The sequence below is a fragment of the Canis lupus genome, chromosome 6 (genome assembly GCF_011100685.1).
Source record: "Canis lupus familiaris isolate Mischka breed German Shepherd chromosome 6, alternate assembly UU_Cfam_GSD_1.0, whole genome shotgun sequence".
In the NCBI taxonomy this organism is placed as follows: domain Eukaryota; kingdom Metazoa; phylum Chordata; class Mammalia; order Carnivora; family Canidae; genus Canis; species Canis lupus.
Window position 1 is genome coordinate 66,097,519 of NC_049227.1, and position 20,919 is coordinate 66,118,437.

General features: G+C 42.7%; 1 long non-coding RNA gene across 2 annotated transcripts in view; it reads right to left on the reverse strand.

The window, feature by feature from the left end:
• Positions 1–2,120, reverse strand: part of LOC111096433 — a 217,399-nt gene extending 215,279 nt beyond the window's left edge. The window contains exon 1 of one of the 2 annotated variants that reach the window (XR_005361366.1): positions 1,993–2,120. This is a non-coding gene — a long non-coding RNA (uncharacterized LOC111096433). The remainder of the gene's footprint in view (positions 1–1,992) is intronic. The other variant, XR_005361370.1, reaches the window with a different exon arrangement.
• Positions 2,121–20,919: the final 18,799 nt, after the last annotated feature.

The window sequence follows — 20,919 nt, forward strand, 5'->3', positions numbered from 1 at the left end:
TCATATGCTGCTCTGAAATGCAGGTTTCTTATCTCAAATTTTGAAAATTAGCCCCATCCTCTCATTGTGACAATTACCTGAAATGATGTGCCAGGCGCAGTGATGTTCAATAAATGCCAATTCTCTTTCGAACCAAATCATTACTACCATGCCCAAATTTAATATATACCATATCCCATTTGTAAATATTAACCATTATGGAGCCTAGGAATCACGTTTCAGAAAAAGGGAGACATCTAGATGCAGCAAGACTGTTATTTATTAGAAACAGGTTTACTGAGGTCTAAATGGGAAGATAATGTATGTATATTTATTCATTCTTTATATCTATTACATAGATGGTGCTCTAGCCACTATGATTTGAGTAGTCTACTGGCATTTACTTGTAATAATGATCCTATTATATTCTACATAGTTAATACATAGAGTTTAAGGTATTGCCTTCCACCCTTGAAAAAGCATATGATCTAATGAAAACTTAAAAAACAATGTTTTGACCATTATTTCCAGGCTCATTCTTTATCCAAGCAGATGGAGAAATGTATTATTAGATATGCTGCATAAAGCTAAAGACTTCGAAATTAAGAGACCTGGTTGCCACAGGATATGACTACACCTAATGGACTATTAAAAAATGATTAATATATGTCCCGGTGGGCCAGCAAATAGAAGGGCCATGATGGTGCATAAAAATGAAGAATTTGACTTATCGTGGCAACAAAAAGTGCTAGTCCAAGTTGCGAAGCACTGACTGTGGGAAGAAGCTAAAAGCTTTCACTGGCTTTATTAGCTTCTAAAAAAAGAAAAAAAAATCCTAAAGGAGAAAAAAAAAGGGCAGAGTTTACTAGAATGAGCTCTGCGCTTGGTCTTGCCGCAGTGGCTCAATCTTTCAATGTTAAGTGCTATTTTGCCTCTGATTCACCACGTCAGTGTGCTATAAGTCAATTGCATGAGAGGAGCATTAAACAGTGCCTTTGGGAAAAATACTAAACTCCTTAGGATGTTGGGATGAAAGATGCTTTGTAATTGCAAGAATTTATTATTAATTCGTTTTGTTCAGACTCTTGTTCTCCAATATTTTCCATTGTGGAGGCGAAGTTCAAGGCGCGAACACAGGAAGATCCTGAACTCACTTGCTCCCACCGATCATGCTGAGTCTGGAGCTACATGTGGCACGATTTTCTCTTTAAAAACCTAAATGGGCAGCTGGGCAGCTGGGCAGCCTGGGGTGGCTCAGCGGTTGGGCGCCTGCCTTTGGCCCAGGGCGTGACCCCGGAGACCTGGAATCCAGTCCCACGTTGGGCTCCCTGCATGGAGCCTGCTTCTCCCTCTGCCTGTGTCTCTGCCGCTCTCTCTCTCTCTCTCTCTCTGTGTCTCTCATGAATAAAATATTGAAAAAAAAAAAAAAAAAAAACACCCTAAATGCTGGGGTGCCTGGGTGGGTGGCTCAGTAGGTTAAGCTTCGGACTCTTGCATGTGGCTCCGGTCATGACCTCAGGGCTGTGAGACTGCCCAGGCGACTCCAGGCTCAGGAAGGAACCTGCTCTCCCTCCCCTCCCCTCCCCCCTACTCACACTGGCTCTCTCAAATCAATCAATCAATCAATCAATCAATCAATCTTGAAAAACGACGAACTGCTGGCTGGGTGATGAGTACACACGGGGCCTATGAGGAGCAGGTAGGCGAGGCCGGAACAGACTCACCACCAACCCCACCCCCGGCGCAGTGACCCCCACAGGGAGGAAATTCAAGACCCAGAGCTCATCCCCGAGGACCAAAAGGGTTGCACCCCACAGCGAGTACCCCCACATGTAGGCCATGCGCTTGAGAGACAAGCTCCCCTCCCCCCAATATCTAACCTTGCAGGCCTTGGCCTCGCGTCCCTGGCCCCACAACACCAACAGCGCAGCCATCTGAGGGACGAGTCGCCCGCCCCAGGGTCCAACTCCGAGGCTGCTGATGACACCCGCACCTGAAGCGGAGGAGGCTCACCTGCGTACATCCCAGCGGGGGCCTGAGGGCCAGGCCTCCACCCCAGCACTTCCGGGAGGCGGCTGGCTGGGGGTCTCCCCGCACCGAGCTTGGCGGGCGCCATCTTGGGGCTCCTGCGCCTGCTCAGTAGCGCTGTCTCACCGGAAGGAGACTCCGCAGCACCTGCCGCGCGGGGGCCGACGGCCCTTAACCGCTGGCTCCCGAGGCCCCGGGGAGCTCGTGCTCCCTTGTAAGGACCCTGGAATGATCGGCGTCACCCAGGAAGGAACCCGTCCGCCTGTGTGGTGCGCCCACTCCTGTGACTGCAGCCAGAGGACGCCTCCCCGTGGCCCGGCCATCGTGGCCTGCGGGGCTTATGCCCCTGCGTCTCACAGGATGGCCGCCAGCGGAGAGAGGGGTGTTAAACAGCTGCCAGCCGCAGGGCGCAGCCAGGGGCACGGGAGCCGGGCGCCTGATCCTCCGGGGAAGGAGCCCTATTAACCCGTTGTCGTGGCGGTGGCCTGAGGGGCAGGCTTCTTACTCAGCACCCCAGGCCCTGTCCTCCGCTCGCCCCGTGCCCCCCAGAGCCAGCGCCTCCTGGAAGGCAGCTCTACCTGAGGTCGATGGCTTGGTGGCTGAAGGGGCTCACATCGCTCGGTCCCCTGGACCGTGGCAATCAGAGGGCTGGTTGATGGCCGGCTGCCACCCCCAGGGCACTGTGCAGACAGCGACTGAGGCACATCCCACAGTCTTCGTGTGAAAGAGGCCACTTGGCTTGTCCTGGAGCTTCCCGCTGAGAAGCAGCCTTCAGGTCTCACATACATGTCGTGGCCCACGGAGCTGCTTCAGTGGGCCCCATCTCGATGCTCTCCTCTGCCCCGCTGGAGCTCACCAGCATCTCCCAGGAAGGAGCTTCTGCACTCGTCTGGAGTCCGGATTGTTGCAGTTGATGCCGAGGGAAACCTCAAGATCACCTGGCTCCGGTGGCCAGTATCCGTAGACTTGAAGCCCCTCGGGACTACAGATGCAGATATATATCTGTAGCTTCTTGAAAGTTGCTCCCTGAGTGCCTGTCTTCCAGTCAACCTGAATCCAGGTGTCGAAGTCCGTTCCCTTTGGGACACTGACGGGTACTGGCACATCCTCAACTACCGGAAGCTATTAAAAATATAATAGGCTGCTTGGACAAGCACAGAGGTTTGAGAAACCAAGAGCTGGGATGGGGCTGAACAAAGGTTTATCTCCCGCAAGAGCCCATTCATTCAAGACTAGGAGAGGTAGTGGTTTCATCTACTCTATTCAAACCAATATAGAGAGTCAAGCAAAATGAAGAGACAGAGAAATATGTTCCAAATTAAGGAGCAAGATAAAACTAAAAAAAAACAAAAACAAAAACTTAATGAAGTGGTGACAAACAGTTTACCCGATAAAGAGTTCTAAATAATGGTCATAAAGATGCTCACTGAACTCAGAAGAATGTATAAACACAACGAGAACTTCGAGGTGGGAAATATAAGAAAGTACCAAATAGGAGTCACAGAGTGAAGAATACAACATGGAAACAGCCTAAGTGTCCATCCAAAGGTGGGCACCTAAAGAAATTGTATGATAGATAAAGATATATAGATATCTCACAATCTCACACACACAATGGAATATTATTCAACCATAAAAAATGACATCTTACCATTTGCAGCAACATGCATGGACCTCAAAGGCATTATGCTAAGTGAAATAACTCTAAGACAAATATTATTCTATCTCTCTTATATGTGCAATCTAAAAAAACAATTTCATGGATACAGAAAACAAACTGGTAGTTGAAAGACAGGGGTGGGAGCAGGGGTTGAGGGAGGAGAGTGAATTGGGATATTTTTAGTTTAAATAAATTGAATAAAATTCTTTTAATAAAAAGAAAAAGAAAAAAAAAATCCCATCTTCAATGAACAGTATAAAGCCCCATCTCTGCCTTCCAGAACACAAACTAAAGATGCTTGAAATATTATAAAGCTTTGTGTCTTTACTATTCTGTATTCAGGACCACATGTGAATAGATTATGTCTTTCTTCTCAGCAGCTAAAAGATGAGCCATTAAATCTCTCGGATAGTTTGGATGCCTTAGTTGTTGAATAAAACATTTTTAAAATTCAGAGTCTTTTTTATTGTTACTTTTAAAACATTCCCTCTTTAGCTTCATTTTGATATTACTGATTATTTCTTATTATTATTATTACATTCTAAATACTGTCAGTCAAATAATAAACATTTTCAGATGCTACACATGAAAGAATAAGTTGTGGAGGTGACAAGCAAATTGATCATGGCATTTGTAAAATTAAAAACATAATAGCCAAATATCTTCTTTGAAATAAATGGCTAAAGACGGTTAAGTACATTAATTTTTAACTCATCATTTTAGGAATGGGAAGGCCAATCAAAGCTCTTTCAAGCATTAATGATAAGTCACTAAATCCAAAACTTTATTCTACTACAAAAATATTCCACATAATAATGAGAAAAAGATCCCCAAAGTGAGGGGATAGGATAGGAGCAGAGGTTTCTTGAAAAGACCAAAATGCCAAATTTATAGATGCTCCCTTCTTCTGATGTTGGTTATTTCAATGTCTGTCCCACAAACACAAATTCACACATTTTTGTATACGCAGGGGAAAGAGGACTATACTTTGTGCTTATTATGTCCTAGACACTTGATATACACATCTTATTTAATCCTTAGAAGAACTTTAGGAAGCAGGTATTATTAGCCCCATTTCACAAATGTTTATAATGAAACTCAGAAACATAAAGTAATTTGCCCAAAGTCCCATAGCTAATAAGAGATAAAGTTAGATTTTCACACACAGATCTGACTATGACCAAGCCTAAACTCTTTCCATTATTTTCATCCATCCATTTATTTGGTTGAACACCTACTATGTTCCTGGTCATATACCGGAATGTAAATATTTCTAAGATAACACTCTGTGCCTTGGAGAATCAAAAGCTCTCCCCTGGGAAATCTATAGGAGGCAGAAGTATCTATGCTACCAGGCAAGAAGTAGAGAGGAGGCTGGTCAGAACAGATGTTAGGAAAAGGCAAAACCAAAACCAAGTCTTCAAACGTGACTAGGTGTGGCCCAACAGGCCAAGAAGAGAAGGCTCTAGAGACAGAGAAGCCTGGACAAAGGCAAATTAGCCTAAAATCTTAAATATAGGAGAAATTTCTAGAATACAGCCTTCAAAGAGCTGTGGGATTCAGGTACCATTTTTTAGAAGGTAACTTGAGAAAATTTTCAAATGCCTTTCCCACAGAAAGTAGCCTATTCATAATATAGTGAAATGTGTATGAGAAAAAGAAAAAAAAAATCAATCCTCCAATAAAATCAGTCTGAGAATAAAGTTAAAAAGCATTGCCGATATGGAGAGCATGGAGCAGGATTTACCTTCTCATAGTGAAAAGGAGTCTACTGACTGTGCTCACAGTCTGCACACCTGGTTATAACACCAGTGTACCCTGAGATTTGAGCGAGGGCTGGGTTGGTTTTGGGGGTGTCACTTGGAATTTATAAACACATACTAGAACCAGGGAATATCCATAAGGACAGTATATAGTGTAGCAGCTCCTGTTTCTGGACTCTAACCTACTTCCTCGAAAGTGCAAAAGAGTAATTCCATTGCAGTGTAACACTAGCTACTCTGTGACTGCTCTAGAGCCAGCTTGTCTCTTGTTGTACTAGGACACAGATTGTCCTGGGTAGCCTGAGGGACTACCTCTTGGTCTTTTGGCTAACCTATGCATTGACAGGTGATGGAAGATGGAAGGAAGGAAGGAAGGAAGGAAGGAAGGAGGGAGGGAGGGAGGGAGGGAAGGAAGGAAGGAAGGAAGGAAGGCAGGCAAGCACCCCAATTAGGATGCTCCAAAGGTAACCCTAGATTGGAGGAAACAGTGGGCAGGTCAATTCAAGTTGGCGCCAAGCTCCATGGGATCCTCTACCAGAAGCAGCTGCAGCACCCTCTTCAAACCTCAGGGCCTCAACATCTGATGAGATTCCCAGGGGCCTGACTGAGTGAACCAGGCACTAGACTGATTTCACATTAAGCTTCAGCTTCTGGGTTTTTAGGTAAACCACTGTGCAATGTGCTTTGTTTTGGTCGGGGGAGCGGGGAGAAGGTGGGGGCGGGGGGCGGTGGTGCAGAGTGAGTCTCTTGTTAAATTCCCATCGTCTTTTAAACTCCTGCTAAGAAGATAAATCCAAACATGAACAACGGTGAGCCACAGACTGACATAATAAATTGCCCCAAAAATGTATTCCTAATCATATGATAACCAAAAATGGGAATAGGGCCACCAATTACATTAAATTCGTGCTACCTTGGCAAGGATTGTTAAATGAACTTTGAAAGCAACGATTAGACCCTTGGTAGCTTACCAGGAAGATTTTTCCACTCTCGTCTCTGTCCCCACATCTCTTCCCTTGCCCTTCTCTGCCTTGGTCTCCCTGTCTGCCCCTCTGCCTCTCTGTCTTCCATCACTCTGCCTTCCCCGGACTCTTATTCTCTCTCGATGTGCGTTCAATTTCTTGAAAATTCTGCCACAATCCTCTAAAATGTTTTAGGTTTAGATCAGTGGAATAACGGTTTCATTTGATAGAAAAGTGCCTGTGGGTTCCTGACCAAAGTAGGACACACACACTCTCAGAATTAAACTATTTCTAGCAATAAAACGAAGCTCAAACATAATTTCCTTTTATGGCTCTCTAAATACTGAGGGAATAAACAATCTACTGCGATAAATTTTTGTGTCAAAAGATAAAGATGTTGATCAACCAGTCATAGAGCCTTTCCCATTGCTTTCAAGCAATATTTCTTTAGGCCAAGTGTGTTCTTTTACTTTCTTTGGAAAGGTGGAGGCCAGCACACTGCCAAGTGTAGATATTGTTTCCCACACATGGGAAAGAACTTCCCTGAGCTGCATACATGCCAGACCAACAAAATTGATTAAAAAAAAAAACATTCTTAAGGGGCGCTGGGTGGCTCAGGTGGTTAAGCGTCTGGTTCTGGCTCAGGTCATGACCTTTGGGGGTCCAGGGATCGAGCCCCACGTCTGCTCCTGGCTCAGCGGGGAGTCTGCTTCTCCCTCTGCCTCTCCCCCTGCTCATGCTCTCTCTCTCTCTCTCTCTCTCTCTCTCTCTCCTTGTATCTCTCTCTGTCTCAAATGAATAAATAAAATCTTTTTTAAAAATGTCTTAAACATGCCTCCTACACTTTATGAACGATCCCATTATACACCTAATTCTGTACTTTCTTAAAAACAGATTTGTAATGAGGTATTTCATGCCCCTTAAATAACTTAAAATCTCAAAGATGCAGTTTTCACCAAAGCCTTGGCACACACACTGGTATGTGCTCTGCTTCTTTTACATATTTAGTCACAGGGATATTTCAGTATTTTGATATTTTCTGCATTGGCTTGAAAGAGCTATTTATTATCATGGAGTCATCTCACCAGTAAATATTTATAGGCAGTTTTATTTCTAGTTTAGGGTTTGAGCATTTTATCTAAAAAAGGTACTGTTGATTTGCTATTTTAGTTTTTGATAGAGAGCGTGTTTATGGCATGGCTGTGGGAGGTTTTTTTTTCTTTAATAATTTACAAAATTACCTGCAGTAAAATCTTCACCTGTTCTTTGTTTTCTTAGCACCACAAAATTGGAATTACATATAAAATCTTTCCTCCAGGAGATTTATGTCTACCACGGAAAGAAAATCTCCACTTAAATTTTTATGAAACATCGAAATTACAGTCAGCTTTAGCAAAACAATACAAAGGAGCCTTTTGTTGGGCAAGGAGTACTTCCAACATTTGAGGACATCATTCTTTATCTCCCGTTTAATTTTTATTTTCCTGTGGCAGCTTCTTTTGGTTTCATTGATTCCCCTGTTTGTAAATGCAGTGTGCTAATTTGTCTTTCATTACAGAAAGTTCCAAGTGCCAACCACAGAGGCTAACCCCAGCCAGAGGACAGGCCTCCAGACTGGTTGTGCTTTTCACAGTTTAATTTGAGGTTGTTACATGAAAAGACTGATGGCTGGCTGTTTCTCTCTTTCCCCCAAATATGATCACCCCATCCTTGAAGAGGGCAACGGTCCGCACCTGGCAACCCCAATTTTGCTGCACATGGAAGCAAAGAAAACCAAAGGCTGTCCTTCACTTGATTTGGACTTAAGTCTTTCTTTATTGAATTATGTGTTTTAATAAAGGGTTTATATAACATCCACAGAGCAGTTATCAATTAATTACCCATGGAAATTTAAGGGATGTAACACGGTGGTAGTTATTATACCCAGGGCATTAGACATATGTTACATAAAAGATGCAGTCACCTTGAAATTATATTGGCAAGGCTGCCGTTTTCCTATAGAATATTATACATTCTAATGTGAAAATTGAGTTAAAAACCTATTAGGAGATGGGAATGGCATGTTCCAAATGGTTTAAGACAGGCTTATCCACATTTCCAGTAAGCTCAGCAGAAATTTAGGAAAGTATGCCCACTGTTTGAGAAATTTCTTGAGTTCTTAGGGCATTCTTGCCTTCTGTGGATTGGGGTTTTGTATTTCAGAGAGCGAATGGGCAGCTCATGTAGAACCTTGGATCCATCTGAGTCAACCCATGGATTCGTCGAGAGTCACCCACTTAGGTGGGGGGAGATTATGTGTGTCCCTCCAGGTGCAGGCCTACAGCTGAGCGTTTTCTGCCTATGCACAGGCTCCTGAATGCAGGTGCCAAAAAGGACAGGGTAGAAAGAATAATGGAGAAGATAGATGGATGGTGACAGCGACCCAGGTAATAACTAACAAAAGAGAGAAAAGAGATCTTCCAGGTCCCAGAACAATGGTGGCAACTGCCAGGCAATAGCAGGGTCATTGCGGGAGGGAGGCAGAGAGGAGCCTACCAGGACCTCAAGTCAGTGACGAGGCTGCCAACAGGGTTAGAAGGGTTATTCCACCCATATATGCCCTGAGAACTGCCCAAATTCTCAGTCTCTAAATGATTTTCCGCGGCTGGAATAAAAGCTTATCTGACTTTGGAGGGGCATAAGGTGGTGGTGTTTGTTGTTTGTGTGTCTTTTTTAATCTATCAGGAATAAAAATTACTTTCCTTCCTAGCTGAAGAAGTTGCATTAGCTATTTTTGAAGCTATCATCTAAAATATCAGAAAATCAAAGTCATTACTTTGGGGCATTGTACTACATTGATTTTTAGAAAAATTACCTCCATAGCTATAGTTTATTTAAAAAATACCAGAAACCAGTGAAATGTTTACATTTAGCTATTCATTAAACAAATTTGAACAAAACCTAAGTCAAAGCTTCACACTAACACATTGCTACTATAAAAATAGAAGGAATTCATTCATGCATCCAGCGTTCAGTTTTGATTGAGTTCATCCCTGGAGAGTCACTCTGAGGAAAACGTAAAGGACACAGCCTCTGAGCTCAAGAGTAAAGGAAGAGGCAGCAACGGGAACATACAGCTGTCCCTTGAACAATTAGAGGGTCAGAGGTGCCAACCCTCACACAGTCGAAAATCTTTGTGAAACTTTTGACTCCCCCCATATTTAACTACTAATAGCCTACTGTCGACCAGAAGCCTTACCAATGACATCAGCTGTCCCTGAACACGCATTTTGTATGTGTATCATGTGCAGTATTCCTTCAATAAAGTAAGCTCAATGGGAACCCTGGGTGGCGTAGCGGTTTAGCGCCTGCCTTTGGCCCAGGGCGTGATCCTGGAGACCCAGGATCGAGTTCTCCGTCGGGCTCCCGGTGCATGGAGCCTGCTTCTCCCTCTGCCTATGTCTCTGCCTTTCTCTCTCTCTGTGTGACTATCATAAATAAATTAAATAAATACATAAATACATAAATAAATAAATAAATAAGGTAAGCTCAAGAAAAAAAATGTTACTAAGAAAATCATAAGAGAAAATACATTTACCGTACTGTACTGTATGTATTGAAAAAAAAAATCCATGTTGAAGTGGACCCATGCGGTTCATGTGTTGTTCAAGGGTCAAGTGTAATCACACCCCGCGTGGATAAGTGACCTGCCTGGGTACCACAGGAAGGGATGTGGACACCAAGACGGATGAGTGCCTCATTCTACAAGCAAAAACTGGGCAAGGAAAGCAGAGGCACAGCTGAGCCTTGATGGATTGACAGCAGTTCAAAAGATGGAAGATGGGGGAAATGATTCTCCAGGAAGAAGACCTACGATGTACAGAGTAAGTTCCCCTGGGTCCACTCTCCTTTCCTACGATCGTGATTATAGAAGGCGTCTGCAGTGACAGTTGGCTTGCCCTCCTCTGGTTCATGTAACTGAGCAGGACTAGGACACTGAGAAGGCCCAGACTTTTTCTGGGAGCCAAGATTTTCCCTGAAAAACCAACTGACTCTAACTTGAGAGTGAATGTGAAAGGCACTGAGGAACCAGAAATGCCACAGATTTCATGCAAAAAAACCCTTTTCATCCAAGGCCTGACTTGCCCTGTTAGAATTTTGGTCACTCACTGACATCAGCAATAGCTTAAAGGAAAATTAACCAGGTGCTTATGATGAGCCTTAAGTGAACCACAAATGACTTACTAAATGCAAAAGATCGTCACACCTGAGAATAAAATAAATCTGCTGAACGAGAGTGTTCGGAAGGTAACTACACAGCATTTTAATGACACACTCAGATTAGCTGTCAAGTGACAATAATCTTGAATACTCAGTGTCATTGTCACATTCGTTCTACCCTTCGAGCCCTAAAACAAAGTCATGGGAGCTAGGAAGATGACACTATCATTGTCATTTTACAGCACAGAAACTTTTGATGATTTACCCAAAGCAACCTGGATTATCAATTGCAAAATTGCCAAGGTATCCATCCGTATTCCTAAACCTACCATTTGAGCCTCCAGTGGTACAATCATAATTGAAAAATTTTAACAATCTTCTCCAAATTCAAAATTTTAAATATCATATTAAACTAAGGAGTGCAGTTTTTTTCATACTAAGTGAGAAATGAAGATTATCCGCTAATTTAATCTACTTCTCCTCTTCTGCATATAGGGTTTGAGCGTTACTTGCCATAGCATGGACTGACCTGAAATTGACAATACATCCTGGGTTTTTTTTAAAAAGGTTTTATTTTTATTTATTCATGAGAGACACAGAGAGAGAGAGAGGCAGAGACACAGGCAGAGGGAGAAGCAGGCTCCCTGCAGGGAGCCCGTCGTGGGACTCGATCCTGGGTCTCCAGGATCACGCCCTGGGCTGCTGGCGGCGCTAAACTGCTGAGCCACCAGGTCTGCCCCAACATGGCACTGTTCTGAGGCTGCCCTGGAAGGAAGCTGGTAAACCCTTAGCCATGACACTTAACAAAGATTTAGAAGATGGAGAGAAATTACTGCTTATGTTAAAATGGAAAAAATAATTAATTGGCACACGAAATTAGAAGTCAGAAAAAAAGCATTGCTCCAGTAGATAATGAATTTGAATAATTCGGGCTACCAAAATAACCCAAATATTCCTGGCAGCATTAATTATCCAGATTCATGTTTTACTTTGAGTTTATTGAATAATTGTCAAAATCATACTTATTTTTGATTCATATATTTATGGTTGATACTAATTGTGAATGTTAAAGCTTCATTTTTAACAAGTTTAAGCATTACTTCCAGTTCCAAGGTTGGAAAGTAAATGCATTACCAATATGTAAATAAGCCTTGGTCCTTTATTCCACACTTAAAAAGGGTGTTTAAGAAGGAAATTCAAAGCTACTAATGATTCTCTTTCAGTTCTTTTAAAATGTTATAAAACTAACATCTTGTGTAGTGCTAACTAAACAATAGATTTATTCATCTTGTCTTACTGTTTTGGCTTTTCTTTACCGATAGCGCATTGTATTCTTTGTGCTGTTTATAATGACTATAATCTAAGGGGTTGCTAGGGCTGAAAGGGTAACTGCCGCCAGAAATCCGTGAGAGCGAGTTCATTAATACATTTTATAGTATAAGAGGAATAGATTTTTAAAGATCCATTGTATTCATGAATTTATATGGTCACCGTATTAGTAAGGTCAAATCCTAATCATGTATATGGTCCAGATGGTCTGCCTTGTTTTAGGGCTGCCATAAAAAATGAGTCCCAACTTAGTGGCTTAAAGCAACAGAAATTTATTTTCTCACAGTTCCAGGGGGCAGAAGTCTGAAATCAAGCCATCCCTCGGGCCATACCCCCTTCTAAATCTCTAGAGGAGAATCCTTCCTTGCCTCTGGGGGGCTCTGGGCATCCCTTGGCTTGTTGCGAGGTCACTCCAATGGTTACGCCTGTCTTCCCAGGGCCTTCATCTCTATGCATCTCTCCTCTGTGAGGATACTTGTCATTGGACTTGTCACTCTGACAGATCATCCAGGATAGTCTCATCTTGAGATTTTTAACTTAATTATTTGGGGTCTGCAAAGACCCCTTTTCCAAATAAGAAAAGAATGTGAATTCACAGGTTGCAGGGGTTAGAACAGAGGCTTATCTTTGTGGAGGAGGGGGCACCAGTCAACCTGCTACAATCACCTGCCAAAGATTCCTACTCATGCACTCATCCCCATTAAAGGGTAAGTCTGTGCTGTTGCTGCAGGGACAGGCACCAGAACCCTGACTCACCGGTGCCATTGCAAAGTCCCAATCACAGTGACCACGTGACTGGGGAAAAAAGAGCTCTGAGAAGTGCACCCTTTAATTTGTGTTTCTCACAGCCTTGTTGAAGAAAACCCAGCATCAGACTGCTGATGTCCTGGGGCACCAATTACTCCAGGTTTCTTCTTTTGGCACAAATTTAACCTGGCAGTTTGCAAGTACATGTGTCTCTTGTTATGGGATCCTCCAGGAGAACCTACTGAAATCATGTCCCCTCTCTCTTGTTCCTCCCATCTGTCTTGAAGACATCTTTTTCCTATTAGGTTGGCTCAAGAGGTTTTTTTTTTTTTTTTTTTCCTTTTTATTATTAAATGTTTTTTCATAAGTCTGGGCTTCACTCAGACATCAGGAAGCCCCCACTGTTCTAGAACATTTTTCCCATGTTGACAAGTCCTTTAAAAGTGCTGTCATTTCTTCTTCAAAGAAAAAAAAAATTCACATTGAAAAAAAATCTGCAGCATTTGTTCAAACTGAAAGATTTTTCATGAGCCCCAAACAGGCAAAATAAAGGGTATTCAACATTTCGCACTTGTGCAGTTTGCCACTGAAAGATTCTACTGCATTTCATTTCATGTCTCAGGACACTACCAAGAAGGCCTTCATCTGTAATGACTGATATGTAAGCTGGAGAGCAGGTAAGATAGTCCTCTCTGCCCACATCACAGCTACCAAAGATTTTATTTTTGGGACGCCTGGGTGGCTCAGCGGTTGAGCGCCGCCTTCAGCCCAGGGCATGATCCCGGAGTCTGGGGATCGAGTCCCGTGTCGGGCTCCCTGCATGGGCCTGCGTCTCCCTCTGCCTGTGTCTGTTTCTCTCTCTCTCTGTGTGTCTCTTATGAGTAAATAAAAATAAATAAATAAATAAATAAATGAAAGAAAGAAAGAAAGAAAGAAAGAAAGAAAGAAAGAAAGAAAGAAAAAGAAGTTTATTTTTATTTCTTTCCTACTGAGCCCTTAGCCAATCCTAGCCAAGGTGGGCTCCCCAACTCAAAAATTAATCTTTCTGCTACAAACCAAGTTGCAGTATTTCTGAGACAGGTACAATATCACTCACGTGCATCATTGTTCCAAACCCTGTAGGCACAGCATCTGTCTCATCCCCAGGTCAACACAGGCTTAGTAATTTCAGAAGAAATTTTAGACAGAGCCCCTGTATAATAAATAATTTGGCTGGACTTAGTCCCTGGTTCCTGAAAGGTAACCTCTAAATTTTGGAATTTTCTGTGTGCTAGGAGTATGATTCACCGTGGGCCTGACCACGCTTGAGTTGATGCCAATGAAATGATTCACGGTCAACCCTTAGATAGTCTGTGCTAACAAGATGTCTCAGAATGGGGGCTGGCCGTGTTAGAAAGACTTCCCATAAGAATAGAGGACTGAGGCTTTGAGCCATGTGATATTAGCCGAACTGCTGAAGACAGGAAGGCTACTGGGGATTAAGGTCAACCACATAGCCAGTGATTCAATCAGCTGTGCCTGTATAACAAGGTTCCAGCAGAAACTCTGGACCCTGAAGCTTGGGTGAGCTTCACTGCTTAGCAATATCCTGCTATTGTCACATATCCATGTGCCAGAGGGATAATGCATCCTGACTGTATGGGGAGAAGCCACAGAAGCTTCACATCTGGGACCTTTTTCAGATCTCCCCCTGCACATCTCTCACTTTAGCTGGTTCTAATTAGTATCTGTCTGTTGTAATAAAGATATAAAGGTGTAGGCATAAGTATAATGCTTCTTTGAGTTCTATGTAAGTTATTCTAGCGAATTATCAAAACTGAGGGGTGAGTATGAAACCCTGACCTGTAGTTAGTTGGTCAGAAGTGATAATGGCCTGTGGACACCAAGCTTATGACTGAAGTGAGGGCAGTCTTGTAGAGGATGATGCCCTTAAGCTATGAAGTTCGGCCCAAGTCCAAGTAGTCGGTGTCAGAAATCATTGCAGCCCCCAATTCACTACCTACTAGGTATTCCATATAGTGTATTAGTTTCCTATTACTGCTGGTCATAGTCGCCACAAACTAAATGACTAAAACTAATACAATGATGAACTTACAGTTTTGGAACTTAGAAGTCTGAAATGAGTTGTCGAGTGCTACATTCCTTCTGGAGGCTCTGGGGTAGAATGTGTTTTCTTGTCTGTTCCAGTTTCCAGAGGAGGCCTGTACTCCTTGGCTCATAATATCATCGTATCTCCTTCATCCCCTCGTGTCGGTTTGCAAACTGACTCCCATACATGGATGGAAGGCAAGGACAGATGGAAGAAAGAGGCGGACCGGTCCAGATTGGTGGGTGGCAGGATTAATAAACAGGGAACTTAACGAGGCCCATCTTGGGTGACTATAAGACCGGTAGATGTCTGCACCCACCCGCCATAATCTTCAAAGTTGAAATAGAGGCCTTGACTGGGTTCAGTCACGTATATGGTCCAGATGATGTCAACAATACATCACTATCTAAGGGCTGTGTCCTTGGGGTGGCTTCTAACACAGGGAAGGCAAGCAGAAGGCACATTCCAAAAACAGGAGAAGGGGTGAGTGCCCGGGTCCAGCTCACAGGTCCAACTCCACTTCTATTGTCACATGGTCTTCTCTGTGGCCCATCTGCCTCCCTCTCAAAAGGGTCCGCACAATTGCATTCGGCCTATCTGCAGTCCAGGATAACTGCCAACTCAAGATTCTTCCTTTAATCACATCTGCAAAGTCTCTCTTGAATGTAAGTTAACATATTTGCGGGTTCCAGGGCACGGGCATATTTAAGGAGCCATTAGTCTGCCTACCATATACGGCTTTTGCCAATGGAAGAGGACTCCAAAGAAGTCGCCCTCCCTAGGTTTTTGTTCAAAGCCAAAACCATACTTCGAAATCATTTCAAAAGGCACAAGTATATTTTGCTAAATGTAATTGGTTTCTGTCTACATAGGCCTTTCTTGTTAAAATTTAATTATTACTACCCTTAGGGTTGTCTTTACTTTTCTTTTTATTTCCTCTTACATACCTATTATTATTAACCCAGATCCCTTACACTGGAAGTTTATATCTGAGAACAGAGAATAGGATTCTAAATTCTATTGCTAGAGTTCATTATAATCCTTCTTAAAATGGCTTCTGATCCTAACGCCCTCATTTTTCTCAATAGCAATATAGCAGAATAGTAATTGCGGGTAAGACAATGAGCAGAGGAATTAATTGTGTTTGAGTTACAAGTTTGGCTCCCCCAATTCACAGGTTGTATGTTCTCGGAGCAGCTACTAAATCTCTCCGAAGTTGAGTTTCTTCATCTGCATAGTGGCAATAATGGTTTTGTTGTAACCACATTAATTAAATCGCTGTGAGAATGAGAGATCTGGTGCAGTGTCTGGCACACAGTGGGTCAAAAATAAAATTCCCTTCTTTCCTTCACCTTCACCAACCATCGCAGACCTGAAGTGAGGCCTACCTGCTCTTAAAAGAAGCAATTCCTGAGAGATCGGGACTCTGGGTGCCCACCCTAAGCCATTATTCTACACACACACATTGATGAGCCAGGTTCCCAATATCAGTGCTTTTTAAACCATGCAGGTGTGTGCTACCTGGCCGTGGGGTGGGGGTGGGGGGATGCAATAGGAGAGGACGAGATCTTCCAACTTCATCTCATTCTCCTCTGCAGCCAGCGTGACCCCCGCCAGGTTACCTGAAATCTCCATAAGAGAACAGTGTCTGCTCTGTCTGTCTCTCCAGCACCTGCCAGAATGTAGGACACACAGACCTCACTCCACAAATATTTACTGAACTAACTGAGAAAATGAACACATGCCTTGTTCCTTCTTGGTTTTTTCCATCTGATTCTGCTCTGCCCTCTAGTCCCCACTGTTATTTTTCATCCTGACCTATATAGTCATCATTTAAGGACCAGCCCAACTACTACCCAGGCCTCACTCTCTTGCTAGGTTTTTCTGACCACTTCCCAGAGCCAGGCCTCACCTGCTTCTAAATGCCTCTGACATTCCCACTCTCTGGGACTTCTATCATGCACTGTGCTCTCTGTAACCTTTTCACCTCTATTAAATAGCATTTGAAAGTCCCTCAAGGACAGTTTGTCCTATACTTCTTAGTAGTACGGTGTCATTCATTTTATTGCACTTTGTTGTACTTCACAAATACTGAGGGTTTTTTTGCGTGTGTGTGTGTTTTGTTTTGTTTTGCTTTGTTTTGTTTTTACAAATGGAAGGTTTGTGACAACTCTGCATTGAGCAAGTCTGTCAGCACCATTTTCCCAACAGCATTGGCTCACTTCATGTTTCTGTGTCACATTTTGTGGATTCCTGCAATATTTCAAACTTTTTCATTAGTATTTTATTTGTTATGGGCATCAGTGATTACAGCTCACTGAAGCTCAGATGATAATTAGCATTTTTTAGCAATATTTTTTCCTTAAGGTATCTACATTATGTTTTAGACATAATGTTATAGAACCCTTAAAAGACTACAGTTAGTGTAAACTAACTGTATATGCCCTGGGAAGCCAAAAAAACCTACTTGATCTGCTTTATTGAGATGCTGGCTTAATTATGATGGTCTGAAACTGAACCCACAGTGTGCCTGTATATAACCTGAGCACATAGTAGGCATTTGATAAATGCTTCTGGACTTGGCCTTCCCTTGCTTCAGGTAACACATATAGCGGGAGAACCTCAAGAAACATCACCATGGCTGTGGTTATATTTACAACTAGTCCATTTGGACTGAATTGTCAACATTGTTTAATTAAATTGCCTTTTCTTTAACAACATGCCTGATTGACATACTGAATCGACGACACAAAATCCAATTGCATTCACATTTGCAGTTTGCAACCTTTAGGTGAAACACAGTAGGGGGCCACCAAAAATGTTGCTGGCCTACTAATGGCATTCCCAGGTTGCATTTTGTAGAATTTTTGCCTCAAGTTTTGGGATTTCTCATTGTTTCTTTCATAAAGGATCACTCCAAGGTGTATGTAGGGGCTGGATGGTTATAGCAAATGGCAAACTGTGTTAATGGGAGTCAGGGAGGAACTTAATTATTCTCCCAATTTCCAAAGGCAATGATGTATCACATTAATACTTTTCCTTTGCTTTTCCTGCACGCTAGTAGCTGAAAGTGAAATGATGTCCCAGTCCCCAGTGTGTTTGCAAAGGTGTCATAAATTATACTTCTGCACCTTTTCAATGTAAGAGCCGTTTCCTCCTGATGCTCCTTGTCTGCACAGACCACAGACAGGATGGCACAGGCTACAAAAATAGTGAAGACAGTGTGATATTGCAAATTTATTTTAGGATTTTTTTTTTTTTTGGTAATTTGGGGATTTTCTCTGAATGATTTCCATTCCACAGGGCTGATGACTCTTAGTAACCAAATATTCCTAGGGTGTGATTTTTTTTTTTATTAGCCTAGTCAATCAATTTTAGTAGTATCCTTGAAATCTCTGAAATTCTGAAAATAACACACCTACGGTTTTACGATTCTGTGATCAGTCACCTCGCCACTTCATGATGAAGACCATAAATCGCTGGGGTGGCTCCTAATGGTGAGTGACGAGGGCCATGCCTCAGCATCACTCACTCCCCCGTGCAGATGGGGAACCAATGGAACTGATGATTCTCACTGTCTGAGCCGATGCAACCAAGTTCTTAGGATATTAGCCTACGTGTCTTCTAGCAAAACCAGCTCTGAGTGTAGCTTGTACAACTGTCAAGGGGAATCCTCTAGTTCGCAACGCTCTGAGAAGGACCAGATACAATTGCTAAGGCAGTAGAAATTTGTGGAAATAAAATTTCTCTTGAATTCAAAATATTCTTAGAGTCTATAATGTTGAGAATCAAAATCCAGTTAGCACAGAATAACTTTATATGGAAAAAAGACCAAGGAGAAAGAAAAAGGAAAGAGGGAGAGACTATATGGAAGAAGGAGAAAGGAAGAGTGAGTGAGAATGGAAACTGATTTTGAGATGTTTAAATAAAGTGAATTCTGGTCATTCAGATTGCACATCAATGTCTTTTCTTCTTGCTTATCTCAGCTTATTCTCTTGTATGACGATATACGTCTTATAAGCAAACAGTTACATTTCTGAAAAAATTACTTAGAAATGTCTACAGTGGGGGATCCCCGGGTGGCTCAGCTGTTTAGCGCCTGCCTTTGGCCCAGGGTGCAATCCGGAGTCCCGGGATCGAGTCCTGCGTCGGGCTCCCGGTGCATGGAGCCTGCTTCTCCCTCTGCCTGTGTCTCTGCCTCTCTCTCCTCTCTCTATGACTATCATGAATAAATAATAAAAAAATAAAAATAAAAATAAATGTCTACAGTGCCAAAAAAAATACATTTCATGAAAAAAATTATTTAGAACTGTCCACAGTCCACAGAGAAATATCTCATCACCCATTTTTGCCAGATATCCAAGATTTCCACTTACTTACTTGCACAAAATAACACATCAATTTCTTTATCCGTTTTTTCATGAAAGAGTGGTTGGAAAAGAAATATGAATTTTACACTTGCACACTATTTATTTTGACCTCTCTAGACACTTCAGCTTTATATATCAGATGTAAATTGATGGCTCAACTTTTGTTTATTCTAAGTAAATTTTTAAAAGATTTATTTATTTATTGGAGAGAGCAAGAGAGCAAGAGAGTGCAAGCGTGGGGCAGAGGAAGAGAGAGAAAGAGACTCTCATGCAGACGCCTCACTGAGCACGGAGCCTGAGGCTGCTGGATCCCCTGACCCTGAAATCACAACCTGAGCCGAAACCAAGAGTTGGACACTCAACCGACTGTGCCACTCAGGTGCCCCGAAGGCCCAACTTTTCTTAAGTTATAAAAAGAATAGAAGAATTCTTTCTCTTTTTTTTAAGGAGCATTTAGCTCTTCATAGCTACCAAAAATCCAGGTATCAAGTGCCAGATTGAAATGCTAGAGTAACAGTTATGTTTGGGCTTTTGTTGCTGTTGTTGTTGCTTGTCAGCTACTTCTGTTCTCAATTAAATTACTAGAAAAAAAGTATGGTGATTTAAGAAAATAGTCTCAAAGAAAGAGAACTGGACATATTGGTAATGAGAAACTGGGCTCCTATTCTTGGATCTCTCAAGTATGACTGGTCTTGGGAAGTAACTGAATGCCTCTGTTGCCTTTCTTGCCCCACCCCCTGCTCTCCAGTTAGACAGGAATGAGAGCTACCCTTCCTTCTGTTCAGAGATCTAATAAAAGAACAATAAGTAAGAAATACGCAAAATCCTATGTATACTTAGCAAGCTATATCACTACCAGACTGTTTGGGGGGAAGGGCCTCCAGTTACCAGTTAATCTGTGACAGACCCTATGCTAAGCATTTTGTATGCACTGTATCTTTTATTTTTTTTTATTTTTATTTTTTGCACTGTATCTTTTAATCCTTAAATAAGCTACAGTATTATTGTCTTGTTAAAGTCATAAAACTCTAACCAATTCAGTTTATGCAGCCCCCAAGGTGTGCTCATTCGCCATGCTATCTAGCCGGAGAGACCAAAGCAAAGGCAGAGAGCTATTGCACCACCATGGAATGTTCTCGGCTGTCTGCTGTGGCGGCGTTCCCAGTCCCACACGCTGTGCTCAGCACCGCAGCCTCATCTGTTGCCCCTGGACTTCCGCGTCACCCCTGAGCCATGAGGTGCTGTCCCACCCTTGCATACACAAACCAGAAACGTCAGGGAGCTCACGTCCCATGGGGCAAACGTTGACCAATGTGAGATACGGATGAAAGGATACAGTTTCCTCTCCGTCTGTCTATCCTCCATGCTATTTGGAGGCCAAGTAGCTTCATTCAGCTTCTCTGAAGACATTTTGAGAAACCAGTTTCTCACAAAGCCATGGCCAGCTCTGTAACTTACCTCCTGAATACCTGTCCTCCTTTCCTGGCCTTGTCTTCCTTCCACCTCGCTTCGACTTCCCTGGCGTTTCCACTTCGTAAACTACTAGCACTGAAGCTTTCACTTCAGGTTTTGTCTGATAGAAAACCCATCCTACAAGAGAAAGCCATCCAGGACAGACCTGACGGGGAATCACAGACTCACAAACAAAAGATCTCTTTGGTAGAGCACCACACAAGGTAAACCACACAGCAAGAAAAATTTCTTTCCGATCACCATTTATCTGACACAAATAATAACGCAATCCTCTCCATACAGCATCATGTTAAAGAATAAGAAACATGGCAAACAAACT